This window comes from Ambystoma mexicanum, chromosome 3p (assembly GCF_040938575.1).
Source record: "Ambystoma mexicanum isolate Mex_15411 chromosome 3p, UKY_AmexF1_1, whole genome shotgun sequence".
Lineage (NCBI taxonomy): Eukaryota > Metazoa > Chordata > Amphibia > Caudata > Ambystomatidae > Ambystoma > Ambystoma mexicanum.
The window spans coordinates 836,622,979-836,647,984 of NC_090925.1; the positions used below are offsets into that span (position 1 = coordinate 836,622,979).

Genomic DNA, 25,006 nt, shown 5'->3' on the forward strand with positions numbered 1-25,006 from the left:
TGGGTTGAGACAGGGGAGGTGAGGAGTGCTGAGAGATTGAGGGGGACCAGGTACGTTTCCTCTTTAGTTTCTTTGTGGCGATTGGAGTATGAGAGAGGGTAGGGGGAATGGAGGGGGAGAGGGATGCAGCCTCAGTTCTTGCTAGGGCTAAGCGTGCAGTTTATAGGGAGGGGAAAGAGTGCGGTCGAGGGGGGAAGGTGGCGGGGGTTTGTGGGTGAGGTGGGGGGTTGATGATTGCAGGGCGTGGGGTACCTGTTGTGATAGAGAGGGGAGCGGGCATGGTTAACATTGGCTGGTCTGTGGAGGGGATCGGGGGAGGAGTGGTCTTAGGGTGGTTGGCTCGCCATCGTGCCCCTCTGGCTTGGTGTTTGCATAGGGGAATGGTAGGGAATGAGAATGGGGGTGGGATGATTTGAGCAGTGGGGGATGGCAGGGAAGGCAGAAGGGGGTTGAGGGCAGTCCACGGTGGTCATTTCTGACAAACTCTGGTGGAGTGGGTGTACTCATGCTTGGTACAAGCTTTTAGGTGGATTTTAAGAGGGCTTTCTAATGTTAGTTCTAAGTTCAGTGGGGGCAGGTTTTTAGGCTCACTTCTAAGTTCAATTTGCACCGGGAGGATATTAGACTATTCAGTGCATTTCTCGGTTCGACTGTACACAGAGGTGTTATTGGGTTATTAGGTGTTATTAGGTATACTTCTAGGTGCAACTGTACACAGAGATGATATTAGGCTATTAGGTACACTTCTAAATGCGACTGCACACAGAGATGGTATTAGGTCTACCTCTAGATTCAATTTTGTACAGAGGGGATATTAGACTATTGGGCGCAGTTCTAAGTTCTGAACACTGGGATGATTTTAGGTCTACCTCAAGATTTAATTTTGTATAGGGTTGTTTTAAGTTCTATCTCTAGATTCAATTATGTGTAGAGGGGGCATTAGACTATTAGGCACACTTCTCACAATTCGACTTTATACCGGGGAGGAGGTATTAGGCATGGTTCTAAATCAGCTTTGTACAGAGAGGTTATTAGGGAGATTAGTCGATTCAACCAGGCACAGTATTTGGCTAATGGATATTGGGCCCACTTCCAATTCAACTTTCATAGAGGCAATTGGGACACTTCTAGGTTCGCAAAGGTTATTGGGCACACTTCTAAGTTCAGCTTCTAGTGCGCTTCTGAATTCAACTTTCACAGAGAGTCTATTGGGTTCACTTTTAAATTCAACTTTCACAGAGAGTCCATTGGTTTCCCTCTACATTCAGCTTACACAGAGAGGCTGTTGGGCACACTTCTAGATTCAATTTTCACAGGGATGCTATTGGGGAGACTTCTAATGCACTTCTAGATTCAGCTTTCAGAGAGTCTATTGGGCATACTTTTAAATTCAACTTCTAAAACCAACTTTTACATAGTCTATTGAGAACATTTCTACATTCAACTTTCAGGGGAGACTATTGGGCACTCTTCTAGCATCGGCTTTCACAGAGATGCTATTGGGCACACTTTTAAATTTGACTGCTAAATGCGCTTCTAAATTCAAATTTCACATAGAGTCTTTTGAGCACACTTCTAACTTCTAGTACAGCTCTAAATTCAACTTTCACTGAGAATCTATTGGGTACAGTTAAAATCAACCTTTTAAATTCTAAATTCAACTTTCACAGAGAGTCTATTGGGTACACTTTAAAGTTCAGTTTACAGAGGGATGCTCTGGATGGATTCAGCTTCCAAATGCACTTCTAAATCAAGCTTTCACCCAGAGGTAATTGGGTATACTTCTAAATCAACTTTCAAAGAACAGCTATTGGGCACACTTCTAAATCAACTTTCAAAGAACAGCTATTGGGCACACTTCTAAATGCAACTTTCAAAAGGCGGTTATTGGGCACACTTCTAAAATCAACTTTCCACGTAGAGGCTATTGGGCACACTTCTAAATCAACAGCTATTGTGCACACCTCTAAATGCAACTTTCAAAAGGCGGTTATTGGGCACATTTCTAAATCAGCTCTCAACAGGTGGTTATTGGGCACACTTCTAAACTCAACTTTCAAAGAACAGCTATTGGGCACACTTCTAAATGCAATTTTCAAGAGGCGGTTATTGGGCACACTTCTAAAATCAACTTTCCACGTAGAGGCTATTGGGCACACTTATAAATCAACTTTCAAAGAACAGCTATTGGGCACACTTCTAGATGCAACTTTCAAAAGGCGGTTATTGGGCACACTTCTAAATCAGCTTTCAAGAGGCGGTTATTGGGCACACTTCTAAAGTCAACTTTCAAAGAACAGCTATTGGGCACACTTCTAAATCAGCTTTCAAGAGGCAGTTATTGGGCACACTTCTAAATCAACTTTCAAAGAACAGCTATTGGGCATACTTCTAAATCAGCTTTCAAGAGGGGGTTATTGGGCACACTTCTAAAATCAACTTTCAAAGAACCGCTATTGGGCACACTTCTAAATCAGCTTTCAAGAGGCGGTTAATGGGCACACTTCTAAATCAACTTTCAAAGAACAGCTATTGGGCACACACCTGAGATGTTGAGTTGTGAGGCAGGGTAGTATGGTAAGAAGTAATTGCTTCCGTCCCTGCCCTTGCTACACTTACTTGTTGCTGATTGGACCGGACAAGAAGATCTGCATTCATTGCCAGTCCTCCCAGGGCAGCCTGCGGCGTATCTGCGGTATCCCCTGCGGATACCTGCAGATACGGTCTGGGGCCGTCTCTGCAGGAGCCGTCCTTTGCCTCTGGTCCTTAGCCGATGGGCTGCCGGGCAGAGGGCTGCCCTGGGAGGACTGGCAATGAATGCAGATCTTCTTGTCCGGTCCAATCAGGGAGGGGTGGGCTGGAAGGCGGGAGGGCTCGAGAAAAACAGGAAGAGGGAGCGGGGAGGGAAGGCGAGTGAAACAGGGGCTCCTGGGGCTTTGGCAACGTGGATTGCCCTCAGAATATGCTCAGATTGGGGGCACCTCGAATACACTGGCAAACACTCACCTGGTCACGGCCCGCGGAACAAACAGGCGGCCTAAACCAGTGCGGGTTGCTAGACCCGGTGAGTTCAAAGCGAGCAGCCAATGAGGCACGGGGGTGGGCTGTGAAGCAGGAGAGTTCGAGGAAAACAGGAAGATGGAGCGGGGAGGGAAGGCGAGTGAAACAGGGGCTCCGGGGGCTTTGGCAACGTGGATTGCCCTCAGAATATACTCAGATTGGGGGCACCTCGAACACACTGGCAAACACTCACCTGGTCACGGCCCGCGGAACAAACAGGCGGCCTAAACCAGTGCGAGTTGCTAGACCCGGTGAGTTCAAGGCGAGCAGCCAATGGAGGCATGGGGCGGGCTGGGAGGCGGGAGGGCTCGAGGAAAACAGGAAGAGGGAGCGGGGAGGGAAGGCGAGTGAAACAGGGCCTCCAGGGGCTTTGGCAACGTGGATTGCCCTCAGAATATGCTCAGATTGGGGGCACCTAAAATGCACTGGCAAACACTCACCTGGTCACGGCCCGTGGAACAAACAGGTGGCCTAAACCAGTGCGGGTTGCTAGACCCGGTGAGTTCAAGGTGAGCAGCCAATGGAGCCACATTTGTCAATCGTAATCCATGTTTCTTTTTCAAACTATGCATTAGTTATCATTGTGCCCTAGTTACATCCTTGGCACCGAAATAATAAACAAAAATACCAATGGGGTATGGGGGGGCGGTGGGGGAGCGCATTCCTAAGAAGTGCGATTTCTCAACTGCACATGGCCAATGCATGACCAATTTTGCAAAAAGGTGCAGTTTTGCAGGTGAACACCGGGACTGGGAACCAAAAGAGGCCCTGGAAATAATGTTCAAAGTGGCCCCATATTGCACATTTTCAGCAAATTCAAACATTTTCCTATGAGAACATTTGGAAATAAAATACAAAAGAGGCCCAGGGTGCAGAGGCCTACTGGGAAATCTCCAGAGTTCCCTATAGGCCAGTCCACCCCTGGGAATAGCACAAGACTAACGTGTATTTGCCCCACCACTGGCAAGCCACCGCATATTCAATTGCACTCCTTTGCAGAGTGATACAATCCGATTCGAGATACCCAAGATCCACCCACACTTGCACCAGTGCAGCGGGCTATGCTTGTGACCAATGAAAACACTGCAACGACTGATGACATCACTAGGCATTAATGCTTTGTGTTTGAACTGGCTCAATGCCAGATGGTTTACTTATCTAGAACATGTACAAACCTCTAGAATAAAATTTAACAGCCTAATAATAAAGAGCTGCAGAAATATTACAGTTTTCTATGTGTATTTCTAGGTTGCATTCCTATGAGACAAAGATGGTCTTGTCCCATTGGATTAATGCAAGGGTACAAATGTTTCTGCATTAACAACCCCCCCCCTTGTTCATATGACCACTAAGAACAGAACACGCAAACAGCTGCCGCATTATGCATTGTTGTATTCATGCTAACCTCCAGGCATCCTTCAAAGTTTCGAATCCTCTTTCAAACACACAAAGGAGGAGGCGAGGAACATCCCCAAGCGCGTATTGGTGAACCCCATTTCTACACCAAAAAAAGTCAAACAAATAAAGGGAACACATTGGCTGCGTTATAAACTAAATAGACAACGAAAATTGTGTGGACGCTTGGGGCCTTACTACAGAAGATTTGCAGCAGAGCAAGTGCGGTTTTGAAAAATAGTAGCACAAAGACGAAAAACAAGACGACACGGAGCACCACAGGTTCGATCCCTGGGTCCGCGCTTAGAAACCTATGGGTATTAAGTGCGTTATAAATAACCTATCATATCATACCAAATACAAAAACACACAGGGGCGCTTTTCCTTCTGGCAGAAAGTAAACATCGTGTGTATAAAGCACGCTTAAAACTTGTTTGCATGCTGTCTAAGTTCTGCCAGATTTCCAATGATTTGTATTGGTGGAGCTAGGCAGGGAGTGGAGTTACCACCCCTGCCACCTCCGATACACTCTGCCACACAAGAACGCATTTGCTACCGTCCGCAAGCATTTGGATGCAGGCGGAAATGTCGCCTGACGTACGGAAACGGCAGGTGACATTTAGACTATTTGCACTACAAAATGCAAAAGGGAGGTGTAAAGGCAATGTTGCCTATTTTCAGACCTTTTTTGTATTTCTTATTGCAAATAATGTAAATTGCAAGGAGGGGACCTTTTTGCAGAAAAGGAACCTCCATATTTATTTAATGCATCTTTGCAACAGGGCAATGAATGTCCCAATGCTAGTAGCATTCTATATTAGCACCAGGGAAACATTGTCCTTGTGTAAAAATGCATTGAAAGAATACCTTTTTTGCACTCTGCAATGTCTGTCCTAGCGCTAATACCATGCAAATTTGCACTTGTAATGAGGCCAGGTTGGGAAGTCACCTTCACTCCCCTGTCCCAGTCTCTGGACCGTAGCTGTTCCTAACCCTGTAGGCACCTGGTAAATGGTGGCCAAGGGAGCAATTGCAGTTCAATGGTGCTAGAGGCAAAATACTATTGGCATTAAAGACATATACATGCACTCTACACAATGCAGGGATTTTGAGCAGTATGAAGAGTCCCCTGCTAAGCTCTTTTGTATGTTGAGTGGCAGGTGCAAACCAGAAAGTTTCATCGGTAGCAGAGCGCATTGAGTAATTGTTGCTGAGGTGTTATATGTCGGCACACCCCTTTTTGGCACTGCCGTTTCTGCGCGGGCCGGTTTGACGCGACCGATTCGGCACTGCGGCCAATTTGGCGTGCCCATTTTGGCCTCTTCGATTTGGCATGAGGGACGTTTGGGTGTGGCTGACATTGCAGCCATGTCTAATCGCTCTGACGCCAAATACAATAGGCCCGCAGCGAACTGGCCACGCCAATACGCCCTGCTCCGACCAGCGGGGCTCACATGTGATGCGAGGAGGGAGCGCGCCTCTTTCAGCGCTGCGTGTGTCCACTCTACAGACACGTTGCCCGCTACCCAGCTGCACGGACCGTGAAAAGATAGCCCAACGGTAAGGGTGCCCCGATCATGTCCACACCCTGCCTTTTGCTAGAACAGCCGAATTCTACAGTGGAGAAAATTGTAGTCCGCAGTAGAGAATAGACAGTTCTAGAAATACCTGCCACCCCTGCGGCTGCATTATGGCGCATTCCCTTCTGAACAATTCTTAGAAGAAAAGGTCAGGAGGTCTGGAACATCGTTACACGCACACTGGAAAGAGGATTAATGTGTATCGGACCGGGGTAGAGCAAAGTGGACAGAGAACCTCCACAGGAATAAGTGGGGTGCGCAAATTTAGCTCCACGAGGCCGACTGCGCCAGAAGCAGAACAGGGGGGTACTGGGGTTGAAGAGAGGTGATAATTTGATTTGAAATGAGAGGTAAGACTGCTACAGACCACGAAGGGATACCCCGGAGGAAAGAGGGAAAGAATCCAGTTGGGAGGAACAAGGGGGAAGCTGAGGTAAGGGGAACAAAGTGGGGGAACCAGAGGGGGCGAGGCAATAGGAATAAAGGGGTAGGCGAGGAAAGAGGAAGTAAGTGGGGGAGAAACAAGAGCAAGTGGGGAGAGACAAGAGGAACAAAGTGGGGGGGGCAGACAAGAGGAACCAAGTTGGGGAGACGGGGACAGACAAGAGGAACCAGGGGGGAGGGGACGAGGACAGACAAGAGGAACTCATGGGGGGCAGTCGGGCAGAGGAACTTGGGGGGGCTCGGCAGGCAAGAAAAACAAAGGGGGGACAGGCAAGGGGAACCAAGGAGGGACTGGTAGCATGCAAGCAGAACCAAGGGAAGACTTCCGGGGGAACGGACAAGAAGAAGCATGGGGGGAGGCAAGAAGAACAGAAGGGGGCAGGCAAGAAAAACAAAATGAGGGGGGCAGGCAAGAAGAACTCGGGGGGCAGGCAAGAAGAACAAAACGAGGGGGGCAGGCAAGAAGAACCAGGGGAAAGAGCAAGAAGAAGCAAGGGGGCAGGCAAGAAGAAGGGGGGCAGGCAAGAGGAACCAAGGGGAGACTGGTAGCAGGCAAGGAAAACCAGGGGGGTGGGGGCAGGCAAGTAGAACAAAATGAGGGGGACAGACAAGAAGAACCAATGGGGGCAGGCAAGAGGACCCAAGTGGAGGGGGGGCAGGCAAGATGAACTAAGTGGGGGTGGATGGCAAGGAAGCAGGCAATAGGAACCCGGGGGTAAGAGGAGTGAGAACTCAATGAAGAAATGGTACAACACACCTTTCTCCGTGCATGATCTACAACCCACCTCATTGCGACCCCGCGTCTCAAGGCACAAGTGTGCCGCCATGGGAATTTAAAGACCCACCCTGGAGCGGCCACCTATTAGTGCCAGGGCTTCAAAGCAAAAACAAACGTCTCATCCACAAACTGTATATTTCAACTGCGTTTTAAATCTCTGACTACCGGCATATATACACTGGAGTAAACCTTTGTTGTGTCCATGGTGCCCCCCAGTCCATGTGCCCATGCTATCGTCCTCCCCCAGTCCACACTCCCACTGACTTCCACCTCCAGTAAGGAAAAAGGACAACTTGCTCATGCACCACTCTGTCCCTTTGAAAAGCACCCCAAGCGCTGGCCTTGTCAATAAGTGGTTTAGGCCGCGATATTTACTTTATATCAGTGTCCTACACACATACAACTGATTTAGATTTTTTAAACAAAAAAGATCATACACTAAAATAAATAATTAAATAATAAAAACATGATTTTTTTGGCAGCTGCTAAATGCCAGCATTTAGCAGCTGGACATGCCGCCCATTGGGATAAAAGTCCCGGGCACGGCGGTTCATCAACATACCGCATTTGCAAAGAATGATCTGCACTCTTCTGGCTTGTTCCCCTGCTCTCCCCTCACCCCTGCCAAAACATACCGGCGGCGAAACGTTCCCACGGCAAAATGGGTGCACCAAAATGTCTGCTGCACCAAAACGCTTGCGCCGAATCGGCCCGCGCTGAACTGCCCGCGTCAATACGTCCTGCTCCAGTTATATGCTCAGTGCTGTGTGTAGATGCGGGGCCTCCCTCAATTAATGCACTGTTTCCACCTGCGTGTAGGACAAGCTTCCTCAATTCGTTCGGTTCCTTGCTTATATTCAGGGCGTAGTGAAAATCAAAAGTTTCCACCCGTGCCCATCTCCATTAATTCTCTGTTGCTCTCGCTCCCCATCACCCATGGCCCCAAGCAGGTCCCCTGTCCACTAGCTATAGCTGTAGATTTCTCTCTAGGAAATCCTGCTCTTCTCCAAAGCCGCTGTAGTATTATCTTCGCTGCTTCCCAGTTCCCCCAAGCAGTCCTTTCAGTTAATGTAAACTAGAATCCCCTAAAAACAGACACGCAGCTGCGTAGTGCGTACCTTTCTCGCGATAGCCGGGCAGCGTGCTTTTCAGGGGAAGTCCCAGCGCGTACTGCGGCTCTGGAGGCCGTGAGAGGCCCTGAGAGGCCCCAGCTCGACGCCCCGGCCCTTATCAGGGCTGCGCCGGCTTTACCTTCGCCCCAGTTGCTGCCACGTGCCCCATGGGCCCCAAGGTCCCCGTGTGGGGGCGAAGTCCAAGGCTATGAAAGGGGTTCTATCACTGACAGATTCAACCTGTGGCACTTCCGCGTTCAGGTGGAGTGCGGATGTAGGTTGCCCCCTCCTCCCCCCCATCTTATTTTTCGTTAAACACATATACTACTTTCGTTCGTATAAGCAGTGGTGCATCGTTTTCTATTGTGTGAATTAGATACTCGATTTACAGGAAGCGACGCGTCCCCAAAAAACATGGCGATTGGGATGTGGAGGCGGGCAGGGCAGAGCCCAGGTTGGTGGGCTTCTATTTACTGGCAAATGTGCAAAGTCATTTTTTTTATAAGCTTCGCTTGTTTTTTAAAGTTGGAATTAGTGTTTGCTGACTGGACACTTTAGTTCGAAAGCACTAGCTCCTTATCAAGTTTTGTGGCAAATAGTATCTTATATGGCTGACCTCGTGTCCCTCAGTTGTCTTTCAAGATACGTTTCAAGGTTTGAAATGTATGTACTTGAAACTCGAAGTTGCCCATGGTCAACAAGCCTGGGGCCTGGCACTGATACAAATTCAACAAGTATTGGAAAAGCCAATGGTGCTACCTGCCCATAAAATGGCAACAGCTGGGAAATGCTGTGAGTATGTGGGCATATGATATCAGTGTCAGGCTTTACCAGTGTTTTTTAAGTAAAAAGTCAGTGCAAAGAACAGATTAGAGGACACACAGATTGCTTGTAAATTAAGTGGCCGAAGGCAAACTTGGTTAAGACATTATTTACATTTAATTTAAAAAATGTTTATTGTTCATTTATAACGTGCTTAGTACCAGCAAGTAGTTTCTAAGCGCTGGATCATGATTCGAACCTGTGTTGCGCCGGGTTGTCTTGCTTCCAAGACAATTGCATTGCCCCTGAACTATCCGCTCTCCCTCCTTACACAAGGGGCCCCTTTAAAGAGGCATTTTAAGACTTTACCTCGCAAAAGACTTCTAAGAAATAACATTGACTGGCCCTTTAAACCACAAAGTTTGATGTTACTGTTGTAAGAAAGGCATGGCATCAAAGTAAGACAGACACAAGTGATCACAGTTCAAGGGTGTTTATTAAACTGTAAAATGGGTGAGATAAATACCTAATCTACACCTAAATCTAAGATGGGAGCAAGCTACGACCATCAAATAATAATAATACAGTCCTAGTGGAGTCTAGTCCAATAAAAAGGGCCTATAGTAAGAAAACCTATTGCTAATTCTTACCGCTATGCTACAAAATAGTGTGGGATAATGTTCACAAGAAAAGAAAGAAGTGTTCACAAAATTATAAATCAGGATGTTTTGGCCGGGGTCTCCCAACCGCACGTTTTTAGCACCGGACAAGGCAGGACTCTTGAGCAAAGCACACTCCTGGGCTTCTCTGGCACGAGCTCACAGTTCCTGGGGTCTATATCAGGGCCTTCTGTGTACAAGTCTCTTCTCATGCAAAGTCTCTTGCCTCAGAGGGCTTTATATGTCAAAAATAACAAAACAAAAGTTCCCTCTGTTAACCTTCACGTAGGGTGATTACTCTTCACCCTTGGATCCCCCTCAGCCGGGCTCCAATCCTCCTCTTAGTGGTTAGCATCCCTCAATCGGGCTCAGACTAAGCATTCATTGTGGACATCCCTCAGTCGGGTTCATACTTGTCACAATGTTGTTTAGCTTCTTTACACTTTTCTCTTGACGTCCCTCAGTCGAGTTCACTATCGTCTTTCAATCTAGTTCCTTTTTTTCGTAATATTCGAAAGTCTCAATTATCCTTTTAAACAACCACCTTTTGTTTGGTCCCCCTCATCCGAGGTCAGACCTTCTGCTGCATTTGCAAACTGTATACAAAGACTTCCGAAGGGCGATCACGTCTCGCTGGGTCTCTTTGTTAGCCATAGCAAGGGGGTGTTAATTTACAATAACCAGTTTGCACAGCGTTCCCCTCCGTCGGGCGGAAAAGAACGTCTTACAATTCCATCATTCGGGTTCACACTTTCCACAGTTCACAATTTCTACAACATGCCAAGGACTTTCACTTGTACAAGGGGTTTGGCTTGAACCTTGTATGACCACCTTGACACCTCACAATGGCCTTCTCTATGGCCTGTTGGTACTTGTAGTTCCACTTTCGGTTCAATACTTTCCTTGTTCAAGAGAGGGGTACCAGCCAGAGATCTTTGAATGAATGCCCAGGTGGCACCGGATCACTCTATCTCTGGTACCAAGACCTCTATCTCTTAATCATCTTAACGTTGCCACTGCAACCTTCAGTCTAACACAGTCCTGCTCGCTATCAGGTTCCTCGGACTCACTGGCTGTGCTCAACTCGTTGACGTTTCTCTTGCCGCTGGAGTTAAGGACGGTACCACAGTGGCAATCTTTCTCCCCGCCCGGGCTAGTAGTGCGAGAGGGTTCGACGTACCGTTGATATCTGTCGCACAATTCTCCAGCTGCGATTCCCAGTCTTGTGCTTCTTTTGTCTGAGGTTTTGCAGGTCTGGGTTGAAAAGGGCAAGGGCAACTCCCTCCTTGATGTCCTTTCAGGTCTCGACACCTTTCTGTTCCATTTGAACTGCCGTCCTGGAATAGCTGCTTCCTCGTGCATTTGCCCTTGCTCCGAGTGTGCTCTTGTGCTCCGCCTTTTTATCCCAGTGGGGAGGGGAAGGGGCTGTCAGGTGTGTGTAGTTGTCAGCAATTGTCTGACTCTGCCTGACCCTTGCTTTGGGACAGGTCAGGGAAACAGCTCTGATATTAGTCCGTTGTCACTCACAGGGTGAGAAAGTGTTCGTGTTGGAAAGCGGGGGGGGGGGGTAGAGTTTCTAGGTTTCCTACTGGACAGGATGGGGAAAAGGTGTTAAAAAAAAAAGGGGGGATACCGCATCTCACCCTTCGCTGTCCCACTTCCACTCCCCGAAGACCACCCCACCCAGGTGATCCACCCGCACTGGTCCACCCCCAGGAACTGGATCCGAATAGCAATGGTCGTTTCCTGGCCACCAGCATGACAGATCCCTGGGGACTAGTAAGTGAGACACCTTCAGGTTTCTCACACTGCTTGAGCGAGCTAGTTGAAAGAGATGGCAAGTGGTTGGGTTTTACGCAGGGCAGGTAGTGGGTGGGAATAGCCACATGGATTACCATGGCCATGGATGGGTAAATAGCAAACAATGCCCACAGGCTGTGTGTCTCTCCTCACATCCTTCCTCCCTCCTATCTGTACTCTAATGCAATAGTTCCAGTGCCACCTAATAGACAAAACTAAAAACTGCCACCAATTAATTTGGAATAGATTGGCAAGTAAAATCAAAACATTGTTGAATTGAAAAGGACCCTCCTGTTCAGAATGAAGAAACCATTGTTTACAGTATCTGATTAGAAGGGTCACAAAAGATAGCAATGGCTTTAAGTGGGCTGGGACTAGGTGGGGCATAGCCCTGGCAGTCTCCATGAAGTTGTGTTAAGCTAGGGCTCTGCTGGGCACACCGATGGGCCACCATTGGTATGGCAGAGCAAGCACATACACAACCTCTCCTACAGTGAGACCAGGCAGGCGCACGGGCGTGCTTGCTGCCGTGGTCCATCGTGAGACTTGCAAAACCGCAGGCAAGCAACTCAGACCTGATGAAAAGGAGGGTGGTGCAGATATACTTTTTGTTTTTTACTGGCAATGTCCCTGCTTCACACCGCCCCCCTCGACCTGAATAGCCCACCACAAGAAGGAGGACCCTACAGTGCTTTACGTGGGGTAAGAAATTGAGGGGGCCCCTCATTTGGGGGCATGGCTTGCATGATGGACGTGGTCTAAGACTTGATGGGCGTGGCCTTAAGAAGAACATGTACAAATGAACAGGGGTGGTGTGGGCTACATAACTAAGTGCATATCGCAACATAGTCTACTTGGTACATTCCTGAAAGTATAACATCAAAGCTCAACCTCATTATTTATTGCACCCCTAACTGGGCAAATTAACAAGGGGGATCCTGGGAGTCCCTCTTCCAGACATTAGTCCTGGTTATGAGAGACTTATCCAGAGTCTTTAGCTCACTATCTTTCACAGAGAAGAAATATCCCAAACATATCAGTCTTTGTCCTGCCCTGGGGCAGTCCAGCACCGTAATGCTAGGCAATTCTCCTCTGAACAAGAGTACCAACAGCATCCCCAGACACGTGTTTTGGTCTGGTTGGACCTCATCAGTAGGGAGGAGCTGCGCCTCTGTAAGAATAGTGAGCAAGGGGTCCACGTCTGGATTCCCCTAGTAACCTAGGGTGAGATCCAAAGTTACTTGAAATATGCAAATAACAAGGAGGGTCCTGGGAGTCCCTCTGCCATACATGAGTCCTGGTTACAAAAGCCTTACCCAGAGCTAAAGACTCTGAGTATGTCTCTCATAACCAGGACTAATGTCTGGCAGAGGAACTCCCATGACCCCCCTTGTTAATTTGCATATTTAAGTAACTTTGGGTCTCACCCTAGGTTACTAGGGGAATCCAAACGTGGACCCCTTGCTCACTATTCTTAGAGAGGCACAGCTACACCCTACTGATGAGTGCTGGTCACAAGAGCCTTACCCAGAGGACTAATGTCTGGCAGAGGGACTCCCATGACCCCCCCTTGTTATTTGCACCCTTAACTGGGGCTATTGACAAAAGGTTAGGTGTTGAGGCACATTAGCAGCCGAGTACAGAGGTCGGGCAAGACATGTGCAATGTAAACGGTGCCACTGGGATGAAAGCTTCTGAGCAGACCGGGCTCAAGCCCCCTGTAAAAAGTCAAGCCTCCAATCCCGAGTTTCAAGGCACACTGGGCTTTACAGCACCCTTTCTGTGAACAATTGAGTCAAATGTCACACAGTCTACAATCAGTTTCGCAGGATAAGATGCAAAAGAAATCGATGAGATGTCAAGTCAGGAGCATTTTCCAACATATTTTCATGATGCTAAGTCTAGTGGTTTCTTGGATAGTAATTGCACCCACCTTACTGTATATATGTCTATTGATTTCTAGCAGTACTAGTACAAAATAAAGGCACTATCCATCACCCACAAATGCCTCTCCAGTAAGGCTTCCATTTACCTAAACAAGATTGTCAGCAAAAAATAACCCACACGCATACTCAGATCCAACTCCAAATCACTCCTTGCTGTCCCCCGATACAAATGCTCCAGAGCAGAAGGGAGTAGTTCCCCTGTCATGGCCCTTAAACTTTGGAATGAGCTCCCGCCAATATGAAAAATGTAGCTTCCTTCCTCCGTTTCAAAAAACTCCTTAAAACTTGGCTCTTCAAACAATACTACACCACCCCCAAACCAACCACCCCCCCCCCCCCCCCACCTCCATTCCACCCCCAGCTGCTTTTAGCTCCTCGGGGAGCCCTGAGAATTTAAATTACTGTAAGTGTTCATGTATTGTTTTATACTTGTGTATTTTCACTGTATCAACTCTTGCCTTACATCATTCACTGCTACTGCAACAATAACAAGATGCCTGTAGCAACGCCGTGATACCCCAGGGTCTGGGCGTTCAACAAATGAAATAAATAGTAGTACATTAACAAATCATTTTGCTGAAAAATATATATAACACGTGCTTCTTAAACAGTTTTGTTGGAATAAATCTTTGCCCACTATATGCTAGCATAAAAACATGTCCATGCAGACTGTGCTCGTACATGTCCATGCTGGCTACACCAACACATGCCAGTATTTCTACAATAAGAGCAAACTCATTTGTACTCTGCCCATAAAAGTGGCTAGGGTTTTAATTGCAAGAACCAGCCCGCAAGACCTTCGTTTCCAAAAGGGCCAGTTTACTGTAATCTAAACACTATTTCAATCCTATTCACTTTAATGGTAAGTTTAGGTTTCACCAGCCTTTTCATTTTAGAGCTATGAATTATTCACTGACTACTCCTTTTGCACGTTTGGAACAGCGTTGTTCCCATTTTAGGCAGCCCTCCCTTTGAGGCCAGACCTGAGCTGCAGACAGGCAGAGAAATGCGTTCCAGTCTGGATACCCCTGCAGGCCCTGATGCCCCCTCCCTCGCAGCGGCTCTGTATTGTCTTCCCACACAAGCCAACTTTCCCACACACTTGGCCTCATTCTCAGTCCTGTTTCCAGCAAGAGAAAATTCCAGGCTCAGGCCTGAGTATAACTCTACCTTGGATAGAGTAACAGGTGGCGTGAGCAGGCAGCAAGGTTGGGGTGAGGGAAAGAAACTACTGACAGAAAAAAAGAAAATGTTGGTGTACGTGTAAGCCACAAAGCACACACTTACTCAGACATGTGCAGCTAAATGTTTTAGTTGCACATTTCTGAGTAAGTGGGTGCTTTGTGGAAAGCAATTATTATAACGTACCTGGTTGTGGCTTAGCTCATCCGGCGTGAGATCCTCCCGTCTCGCCGCGGGCAGGGACTCGGATTGGGATCCAGGCGTGCAGCAGGTAAGGCCAGGCCAAAATGGTACCTGCATTTTATCAGGCCTGGCTGCCTGGGTACACTAGAGGAAGTTGCAGTAACTGGCGCTTCCTGACGCAATACTTTTGACTGCTGCTGCTGTGACTGACAGCAGTGCCAGCCACAGCGTCGCGCAAACTGCAACTTCCTCTCGTGGGTCATGAGAGGAAGTTTCAGTTTGCATGATGCTGTGGCTGGCTCTTCTGCCAGTCAAGTGTTTTACATCATGGCGGCACAGAGGGCAGCCGTGCAGGATGGTGTCCCACCGCAACGTTGTGGGACCAGGGGGCCAGGTAAACTGCCGGGGCTCGGCCCTTGCTAGCCCTGGCCGACTTAAAGCTCTGGGACCCTGCATCCTGCAGTGCAGCATTAGTAAAGATCTGCAAGGGTCCCTCGCACATTTCCACTGTGCCACAGCTAGTATTCTGCAACACTTGAGACTCTGCAGGGATGTCCACAGAGTATGCATGGCAACATTTATGGAACCCTCACGAGGGAGATTGTATGATTGAGAGAGTGGGAATTTATTTTTTACCATTGACTTCGAGTGAGGGATACTGTGAGGGTTTGCTGAAGGAGGTAGGAGAAAAATTGGGTGGCTGCCGCACCACCAAATTATTCTTGTGAAAGCGTGGCTCTCTGTAAGGTGATGCTGCCTTATGCTTCGAGATGCTGCCTTATGCTGCAAGATGCTGTAGGAAGTTCACTGCGTGTGTGAACTGAGACTCCCTCCCCAGCACTCGGGTGTGCACCCACTCTCTGCCCGAAGCCCTCTACCCTCTTTGTTCTGGCAGAGCATTTAAAGTGTAAGTTATATAGACGTGATGGCTCATTTAAGAAACGATTATTCGACACAAGCTGCTCTTAAAGGAATGGTGCTGTCAGAAATATTATTGTCCCTATGGTTCGGCCATGTGTTTTTAACCATAAGTCGATCGATCGTACAAACATTTCCTATCCACCTTACCCGAGTATTCGTCTTTTGAACACAAGCGAAATCAGGCAGCAGGGCGCGGCCATCTTGTCATAATCTTATCACTTGCCGCATCGCCCTGGGTGACCCGCCTTTGCGGCACTAAATCATATCCCCCGCCCCTGAGCCTGACATCACTAGACGCGTACCACACATTTCACAACGCCAAAGCACGTCCCGTGTCAACATTCTCTGCGCTTCAGCTACTGACATGTCGCCATGGAAACAGCAGGAAGCCTCTTTCCTCGATAAGTATAAACAGACCGTTTCACAACACACAACAGCAGATTTTCTTTTCCATTCCTCTCACTGTATTTATTTGAGTATTCTGTGACTCGTTTCTATGCTCTGGTCAGCAACCTTCGTTGCTTGTAGCCCGTGTGAACAGATACCAGTACCACCGCTTTTAATTATTTTCGTTTGTTTACCACACAATGGCAACAATAATGCCCTATCTGTACGAGCCCGAGTATTCCGAGGAGGAATTACTGGAAAGAGAAAGATGCGGAAACGATGGGGTTTCGAACAACAGTTGGGAGGCCGATTCAACAGATGAAGAGCCTGGGCCTAGTTGCATGGACAGTGTTTCCACCTGGTGTACCTGCAATCGATGCGCGCTAGTGCCAACCGAGGAGGAGAACTGCTGCTGCCGAGAAAACTCTGGATGCTTGTCCTACATATCGCAAGGCGATCCACAGCCGCAATACGTTACCGAGCTGCCAGACTTCAGGGCAGCCTGCCTCACAAGGTCCGTGTTGAGGATTTTGATGGTGCTTATGCACGAACTTCGCGCAACAGTTTGCCCTTGTAATCCAAGTAACGAGTAAGTATAGTCTGGTTGTGATGTCAGTTAGGCCACTAATATTTCATGGTTGTCTCCTATATTCTCGTAACTTCAATATATAATTGTCATATCAGTTTAGTCTTGCAATTCTCTAGAAATAGTCACATAAAAGTAATTTAATATTGTTCAGTGTCTAGTTAGCATTTGTCCTGGCAAAAATGCCATTGGATACAAGAATTGTCATTGACAACTAAGGTTTAATACACTTATATTGGTCATTTAAAAACAGTTTCTATCTTTCTTTTTCACAGGTGGTACAGGCTGGTTCATTTACATGGTGGCTTCATGGGAGGCTTGGACACCGCGTTCGACGAGTAATACCCGCCTGTGTCGTTGGTGTTATTAGAGAAACTTTCCCCAGTGACAGCGGTCAGTACAGGGGATTTTCCCTCGCTGTGCTGCAACCAGACCTTTACAATGTGTAGTAGTTTTGTGCCATCAAAATAAGAAACCAAATAAAACACAACATATTTTTAATCAATGGTTGTTTCAGTTTTTAAGTGAATCAAGTGTGTCTCAATTCAGCAGTGTTCCGGTGCCTTGTCTGCACGCCCCCGGCCCATCCATCCACCCCTCCAGAATCAATGACTGTTAGCAACTATGGCCGTGCCCTTCCAAGGGGGGCTGGCAGGGGTGGGAACGGCCAAGTTGCCAAACACCATGTACACTTCAAAGCTATCTTTCGCGCAGGGGTCATTGTTCACATGGCCTCCTCAGACCCCGTGTCTCCAGGCAGGCTCCCCTTGAAGCAGGCTGCGCCCCTGCAATCCACATAAGTGAGTCTCCATTCAGCAGTGTTCCGGTGCATTGTCTGCACGCCCCCGGCCCATCCATCCACCCCTCCAGAATCAATGACTGTTAGCACCTGTGGCCGTGCCCTCCTAAGGGGGGCTGGCAGAGGTGGGAACGGCCAAGGTGCCAAACACCATGTACACTTCAAAGCTGTCTTTCGCCCAGGGGTCATTGTTCACATGACCTCCTCAGACCCTGTGTCTCCAGGCAGGCTCACCTTCAAGCAGGCCGCCAGGGGCGTAGGAGACACATAAAATCTGGGAGGGACAGGGGACATCTTGGGGACTTGGCTTTATTTATTTATTTATTTATTGTGTTTTAGTCAAAGAACTCGACTTTTCACAAAATCTGAATTAAAATAGCAGTACGTATTAAATTACAAATATCACTGTACAAAAAAAGAGAAAAGAAGAAAAGAAAAAAGAAGAAAATTAAAGGATGCAGCAGCAAAGAACATGTCTTTGTATGTTGCATTTCTGGATTTTTCATCTGACTATGAGCTCATGGTAAGAGAGAGGAAATAATTACTTCCAGTGGGCCACAGCTAGGACGCCAGCTCGGTAAGAGGCAAATCACCTGTAAGTGGACTCCTGCCAAATAAAGGAGTTGAAGCCTTTTCTACCAACTGCAAGTTGCTACTTTTTTTGTGTGTGGCAAGGAGACATGTGCGTCTCTTGGATTGGAAAGATGAGGGTTTCAAAGAAAGAGGAAATCTTGTTTGTACCTCTGAGTAAGCCCTGTTATCGGAGTAAAGGGACCAGGTGTGTAATGTTGCTGCTTTGACTGTCCTCTGGGGGGGGCTACAGCAAACAAGGAGGATGAGCGATCGCAAGCCCACCCCCTTATAAGCACGCCCCAGGTCTGCGGCCGGATGTGTTGGATCCGGGGGATGCCTAGTAGGTGGGGTGTATGTAGACCCAGGGGGTGGCCAGAGGGGCAGCCTGCTATGTGGGTTGCCCCTCTACCGCCCCGGCGAGGGCCAGGCCAGCCTCTCACGATGAGTCTGGTCCCTCTTATTCCATCTCATGCTGACTTCAGAGCCTAGCCTTTCTTTGCCTTTGTTGTTCTGAATGCAGAGCTGGACTCTGTTCCTTTCTCGTTTAACATTTGCTGCAAAGCCTGATCTATTTGATTCTCTCATATGTTACTAGGACGGCAGAGCATGGGTCCTCTGCCCTATTACATTATTCAAAGAGCCCCTCTGGCCTTTCCTTGCCTCTCCCTTGTCTCACTGCTTGCTTGCTTAATACATACCTCCTTGCTTGAGCACTCAACATATTCTCCCTAACACAGCAAAGGAAACTGCAGTCTGTCTTACCTTCTATTTGTTCCGTGTCTTGAATTGGCCTCTTATTTCCGCTTTTCTGTCGGCAGGGGAAAGGCATTTGCCAGTCACTGCTGTGTTGGTTCTACCTGGCCATAAGAGGGCAACAGCTAGCCAATATTGGAAGAACATGGGTATATTATGCCAAAGGCTGGCAACTGCCTTCCTAATGCCTACACAAGAGACACAACACTTGCCTTTGTTTCTAACATTAATTCAGTGGATGAAGAAACGCGAGAGCACACATATTGCTTATAAAGGAAGGGGATGATGTCACACTTGGTTAAGCCATTTTGATCACGGCAGGAGCTAATTTCCAGCTGTAATTAAGCGATTACCTATTAGACTTCTGGCTTTAAATAACAGTATCACCTGGAAAGCACAGAGGTTGCTAAACAGGGTTCCTGGAGCACAAGGGGTACCCTACTCGTTGGCATGGATGATTGGAGGGCATTCTTGCCCTGTTTTGGAGCCTGGCCCCTAAAGCCATGATGGGGGGAGGGGCCTATTACTTTTGGTTGTACGTACCCTTTGAGGGTGGGCAGACATTGCCTCCTGCTTTAGCCCACTAACAGCTCTGCTTTGCAATTTTATCACGCATACCTGTCAGGTGGCATGTAACTCAATGCTACTAATGTTATCAGCCTCAGAAGTCTGGAATCCTTTGCCACATCAACTAGGGTACAGGCTTGCCACCTGAGACTTACCCATGTCTGAGTCGGCATCTTTCTCCCTGTGGGGAAGATGGGGAAGAGACACACAGAAAGAGAAGGGCACAGTGCCCTTGTGGCTTTTTCACACTTCTTCCTCGGGGTGGGCACAATTCACTCCGCAGAGAAAGTGGCACATGCTGGGCAACGTTCTCCCACTTTGACAATGTCACCCAAAGAGCGAAATTTGCCATTTGAAATACCTCTGTCGACTAATTATTTCGCAATCCACACTGATGGGTTTCAGCACCTGCTTAACGTGAGATGACAATTAAGGGCATTTGCCAACGCACTCAAGAAGCACAGGACACCCTCTTACCAGCGACATGTCATGCTCACTCATTCTGATCACGAATTGGCATTTATCTGGGGTCATGTTAAATGTATTTATTTATTTATTACATGTGTAGCATCACACAAAACCTCCAAGCATCAAGGCGCAAAGTAAACTGTATGGAGTGGACCACTTCCATTGACGCACATTTTTACTTTTCTGCCACAAAATGGAAGATTTTAACATAAAAGGCAGGTGAAATCACATTGCTTTTCCACTTTGGAAGAGTGTAAATACCTCACACAATTAGCGATTGCAGGCGGAATTGACAATGGCTTCCTCTGGACTCTGCCTGCTTTTACCAGGTTTCATTTCCAAGCAGATCCCAGAGGAATCCCTTTCCTTATTTCCAGCCTGAGAATCCATGCTGGTAGTAAACCCGCATTTGTCTGGTGGAGGGGGAAATACAGGGGGTCCTGGCGTGTTCACTCGGCTCCCGAACTCCAGCCAGAAAATGCACGCAAATCTGGCCCATTAGAAAAAGCGACAGTAATAGTGTTTTCCACCACTTTTTCTGAACCAATTGACCTGGAAAATGCTGTGTTGCATTGGAAGCTGAATGCATTCACTCTGCCTATTATTCCACCGGAAGATTAAGCCAGGTGCTGAACACAGGTGTTACAGATTCCTGTGCACAATCTGCATTTGGAGAATTAACAACTGAGCTACCTTACAAATGATATCTCCTCTGGGGCTTTACTGTCTTAACCCCTTAGCTGCCATGGGTATTTCCCCCCAGTGCCAAGGCCTTTTTTGGTGATTTCGTTATGTCACCATTCAATCCCTCTTAACTTCTTTGTTACATGAGATATCTCGGCCAGAGTTGCCCATTTGCGTTTTTTTTCTCCAAAAATGGCAATAAAATGTTGTACAAAGAAGCCTGTGGTGTTTTCCTTGTAAGAGCTAGGAACAAATGGTTTGCTGTGCTGGATTTGCCATTTTCGAGGCTTTCAATAACAGATTGAGTGGAAACCAAAATAACATATTTTGATATGCTAATCAGTCGTTTTGTGAAAGGTAGGCAATTTTGTCGTTTTTTGTCCAAAAGGACAAGCAATGACAGAATGGAAGAAAAGGGTAGGAAAGCTGAATGGGAAGCCCGAAAGGCATACATTTCTGAAAAGTAGACAATATTCCAAGTTTAGGAAGGGGTGATTTGCACAGGTCAGGCAACAACTATGTAGGGAAAGATTCCATAGTTTGGGGGGAAATCGGGAAAATGACAGAAAAGAAAACACAATGTCCGCACATTTCACTCTGGTCACTCACCGAAACACGCAGCCAACAACACATGGCCTACTTTCCCGCGTTCCCACAGGTTTCCCGATGAAAATGGTACCTCACATGTGTGGGTGCACCTACCTGGGTGCAAAGGGAAAAGCCTAAAACACTGGTAACCGCAAGTGTTTTCGTACAGCAGATTTTCAGGAATTTTGCTCATGTGGACAACCTACAGATTTGGGCCTAGGGTGTCGAAGCCACGAAGGAAAACAGGGAACCCCATGCATTTCCAAAAAGAAGACACCCGTGGGAATCCATAGAGGTCTGACTTCCGCAAATCGCCCCATAATTTATGACCGACAATCCCTGACAAAGTCTGAAGTTTTGTGGAAAAAACACAATTTTCACTTTGTCTGGGATTGTGGGTAATACATCCTGGGGCGATTCAATCAAGTCAGACCTCTGTGGATTCCCACGGGTGTCTTATTTTCAGAAATGCATGGGGTACCCTGTTTTCCTTCGTGGCTTCGACACCTTAGGCCCAAATCTGTAGGTTGTCTCCCCAAACCTTTTGGGGGTTACCAGTGGTTTAGCCTTTTCCCTTTGCGCCCAGGTAGTTGCACCCACACATGTGAGGTATTGTTTACATCGGGACACCTGTGCGAACGCGGGATGGTAGGACATGTGGTGTTGGCGACGTGTTTCAGTGGGTAACAAGAGGGAAATGTCTGAAAATTGTTGTTTTTTCACCACATTTCAGATTTTGCCGGGGATTGTGGGTAATACAATCTGGAGCGATTCGCGCAAGTCAGACCTCTGTGGATTCCCACGGGTGTCCTCTTTTTGGAAATGCATGGGGTTCCCTGTTTTCCTTGGTGGCTCCGACACCCTAGGCCCAAATCTGGATGTTGTCCACATGAGCAAAATCTGCTCTGCCGAAAGGCTTGGGGTTACCAGTGGGTTAGCCTTTTCCCTTCGAACCCAGGTAGGTGCACCCACACATGTGAGGTACCGTTTTTGTCGGGACACCTGTGGGAACGCAGGATGGTAGGACATGTGTTGTTGGCAGCGTGTTTCAGTGAGTGGCCAGAGTGAAATGTCTGAAAATTGTGGTTTTCCCACCAAATTTCAGAGACATTTCCCTCTGCCCACCCACCAAAACACGCCGCCAACAACAGATGTCCTATCTTCCCGCGTTCCCACAGGTGTCCCAACGAAAACGGTACCTCACATGTGTGGATGCACCTACCTCTGCGCAAAGGGAAAAGGCTAAACCACTGATAACCCCAAGCCTTTCGGCAGAGCAGATTTTGCTCATGTGGACAACCTACAGATTTGGGCCTAGGGCGTCGAAGCCACCAAGGAAAACAGAGAAACCCATGCATTTCCGAAAAGAAGACACCCGTGGGCACCACCCTTTCCACTAAAAATATCCATGGTGGTTTAGTGACTCCCACACCCACCCAAAAGAAGTTATAATTTGTTTTATTTTTGTTTTGACCCTTTCCTAGGGGCAGATGGGCACATGTGTGTAGCCATCTGTCCCTGCGGAGGGGGGGCAAAATGTATTGCCCCAAGCTTGGGGGGTGGCTCTGCCAATATTTGCAGTGGCCTCCCCCCACCCCAAATGGATGGGGCATCTCATGCACCCCTTCCTAGGGGCAGAAATATGCCCCCAGGGAAGGCTACGTAAGGTGCCCCATCCACTTGAGGTGGGAGGAGAGGGCCACTCCCCTTTCAAACACAAAAAATCCTGGTGGTCTAGTGGGCCTCCCACCCCCAACCAAAACAAGTTATAATATATATATATTTTTGTTTTGCCCTTCCTTAGGGGCAGATGGGCACAAGTGTGTGACCATCTGCCCCCAGGGGGGGGTCAAAACATACTGCCCCAGGTTTGGGAGGGGTGGCTCTGCCAATATTTGCAGTGTCCTCTCCCTCCCACCTCAAATGGATGGAGGGCATCTCATGTACCCCTTCCTAGGGGCAGAAGTCTTCCCCCAGGGAGGGCTACATAAGGTGCCCCCATCCACTTAGGGTGGGGGATGAGGGCCACCCCCCTTGCAAAAATCCCTGGTGGCTAATGGTCCCACCCGTACCACCCAAAACTACGTTTACAAAAATATATATATTTTTTTGTTTCCCCCCCCTTTACCTGGGGGCAGATGATCACCCATCTGCCCCCAGGGTATTGCCCCCATGCTTTGGGGGCCAGGGGGGAGAGTGGCAGCTTACATAGTAAGCAGCCCCTCCCCCCACTTCAAAAACAGATCTCTGCACGACACACCAAACACATATTCTGGGGGGGATAAATGACATTACATCCCCCCACTTAGAATTGTGGGGGGGATTTGTCCCCCCTGTCCTCCAATGTCCTACGCCCATGCAGGCCGCGCCCCTGCAATACACATTATACCACAACATATACACGTCATTCATTCACAAACACACCCCTTTTTGTAATTCTTTATAAACCACTTGATATTTATCATGAGAACATCTTTGAGCACTGCAAGTCAACTCGTGAACATATTACTCGAGAAGCCCGGTGACCGATGCTAATCTGCTCTTCGTCGTGTTATCTGTGAACTTCTGTGACCGCTTCGAGTGAACTCGTCAGTGTGCTACCTGTGAACATCTCCCTGTTCTCCTGCCACTAACTACCCTGCTTGCTGAATCTAACTGTTTGTTGGTCAAGGTAAGGGCATGTATCCTAATTATATCTCCTTCATTTGTAAATGTATATCTATTTTGAAGTAACGTACTCAGTAGTGCTATGTTAATTTGTCTCATTGCTATTGACTTGAGTTTCTTTTGTTAGGTTATAGATATATCAATTTTTATCAGTGTCAATTGGCATCGAATTGCATCCTTTGCGGACCATGGGCCTCATTACGACCCAGGCGTTAAGGGTTAACGCCGTCGTTAACCCTTAACGCCTGATTCTGATTTTAACGGCTGCTTTTAGCAGCCATTAAAATCCATGGCGCTAACCCGCCATGATGCTAATTACGCCACCGTAATTTACGGTGGCGTAATTAGCGCCTTCCGCACTCCCATTATGCCCTATGGGGCAAAAATGGGAATGGGGAAGGGAAAATGGGAAATGGGGATTTACCGCCCCACTCACCTTGGAATGGGGCGGTAAATCCGCCATCCACCATGGTGTAAACGTAGTTTACACCATGGTGGTAAAGTTGGCGTACTTAGCGCCTGGGTCGTAATGACCCCCCATGTCTATAGTATAAGCATGTTTCCTTTTCATGCACGATAGTACATTCAAGGGATGAGTAACATGTTCTGATTTTCAACACATCAATGAATTGTTTGTGAACGTTATCCTATAATACAGCCGCCCACGCTGCACTGGTATTGCTGAATCAACTAAGAACTACTCAAAAATTGCTCCCAAATGCTATTCCGACTTTATTCGTGAAAATGCAGCCACAGGTGAGTCTCGCTTCCGGATCTAGCTTTAAGCCTGTATTTTCGATGTAAATGTCACTTGTAATACTTTCAATATTCATATGATTGAATAGATGTTTAAATAATGACTATTTCGCTAAACATCAGTCCTTGTTTTTGAGAACCCCCATAGAAAATGTATTTGTGGGCACAGATAACTATGCTATATTATGCATTTACATAAGCATAATGTTCTCGTATTCAGTCTCCTTACATGCCACTTTTTAATGTTGGCATTTCTAAATCGAATAATACTTTCCCTTTACAACTCCATGACTATCCACTGAATATGAAACAACACGATTCAACATCCATGTCTTGCCTGGAGTCATCAAACACTT

The 25,006-nt window shown here is 47.6% G+C and overlaps 1 protein-coding gene across 3 annotated transcripts in view; it reads right to left on the reverse strand.

The window, feature by feature from the left end:
* HSD3B7 (hydroxy-delta-5-steroid dehydrogenase, 3 beta- and steroid delta-isomerase 7) overlaps positions 1–25,006 on the reverse strand; it is a 544,661-nt gene that overhangs the window by 393,833 nt on the left and 125,822 nt on the right. Inside the window, exon 1 of one of the 3 annotated variants that reach the window (XM_069651923.1) lies at positions 7,893–7,993. The exons of the other annotated variants lie outside the window; for them this stretch is intronic. The gene's annotated coding sequence lies outside the window, so the exon portion shown is untranslated. Of the gene's footprint in view, positions 1–7,892; positions 7,994–25,006 lie in introns of those variants that run through there. 3 annotated transcript variants of the gene reach the window in all.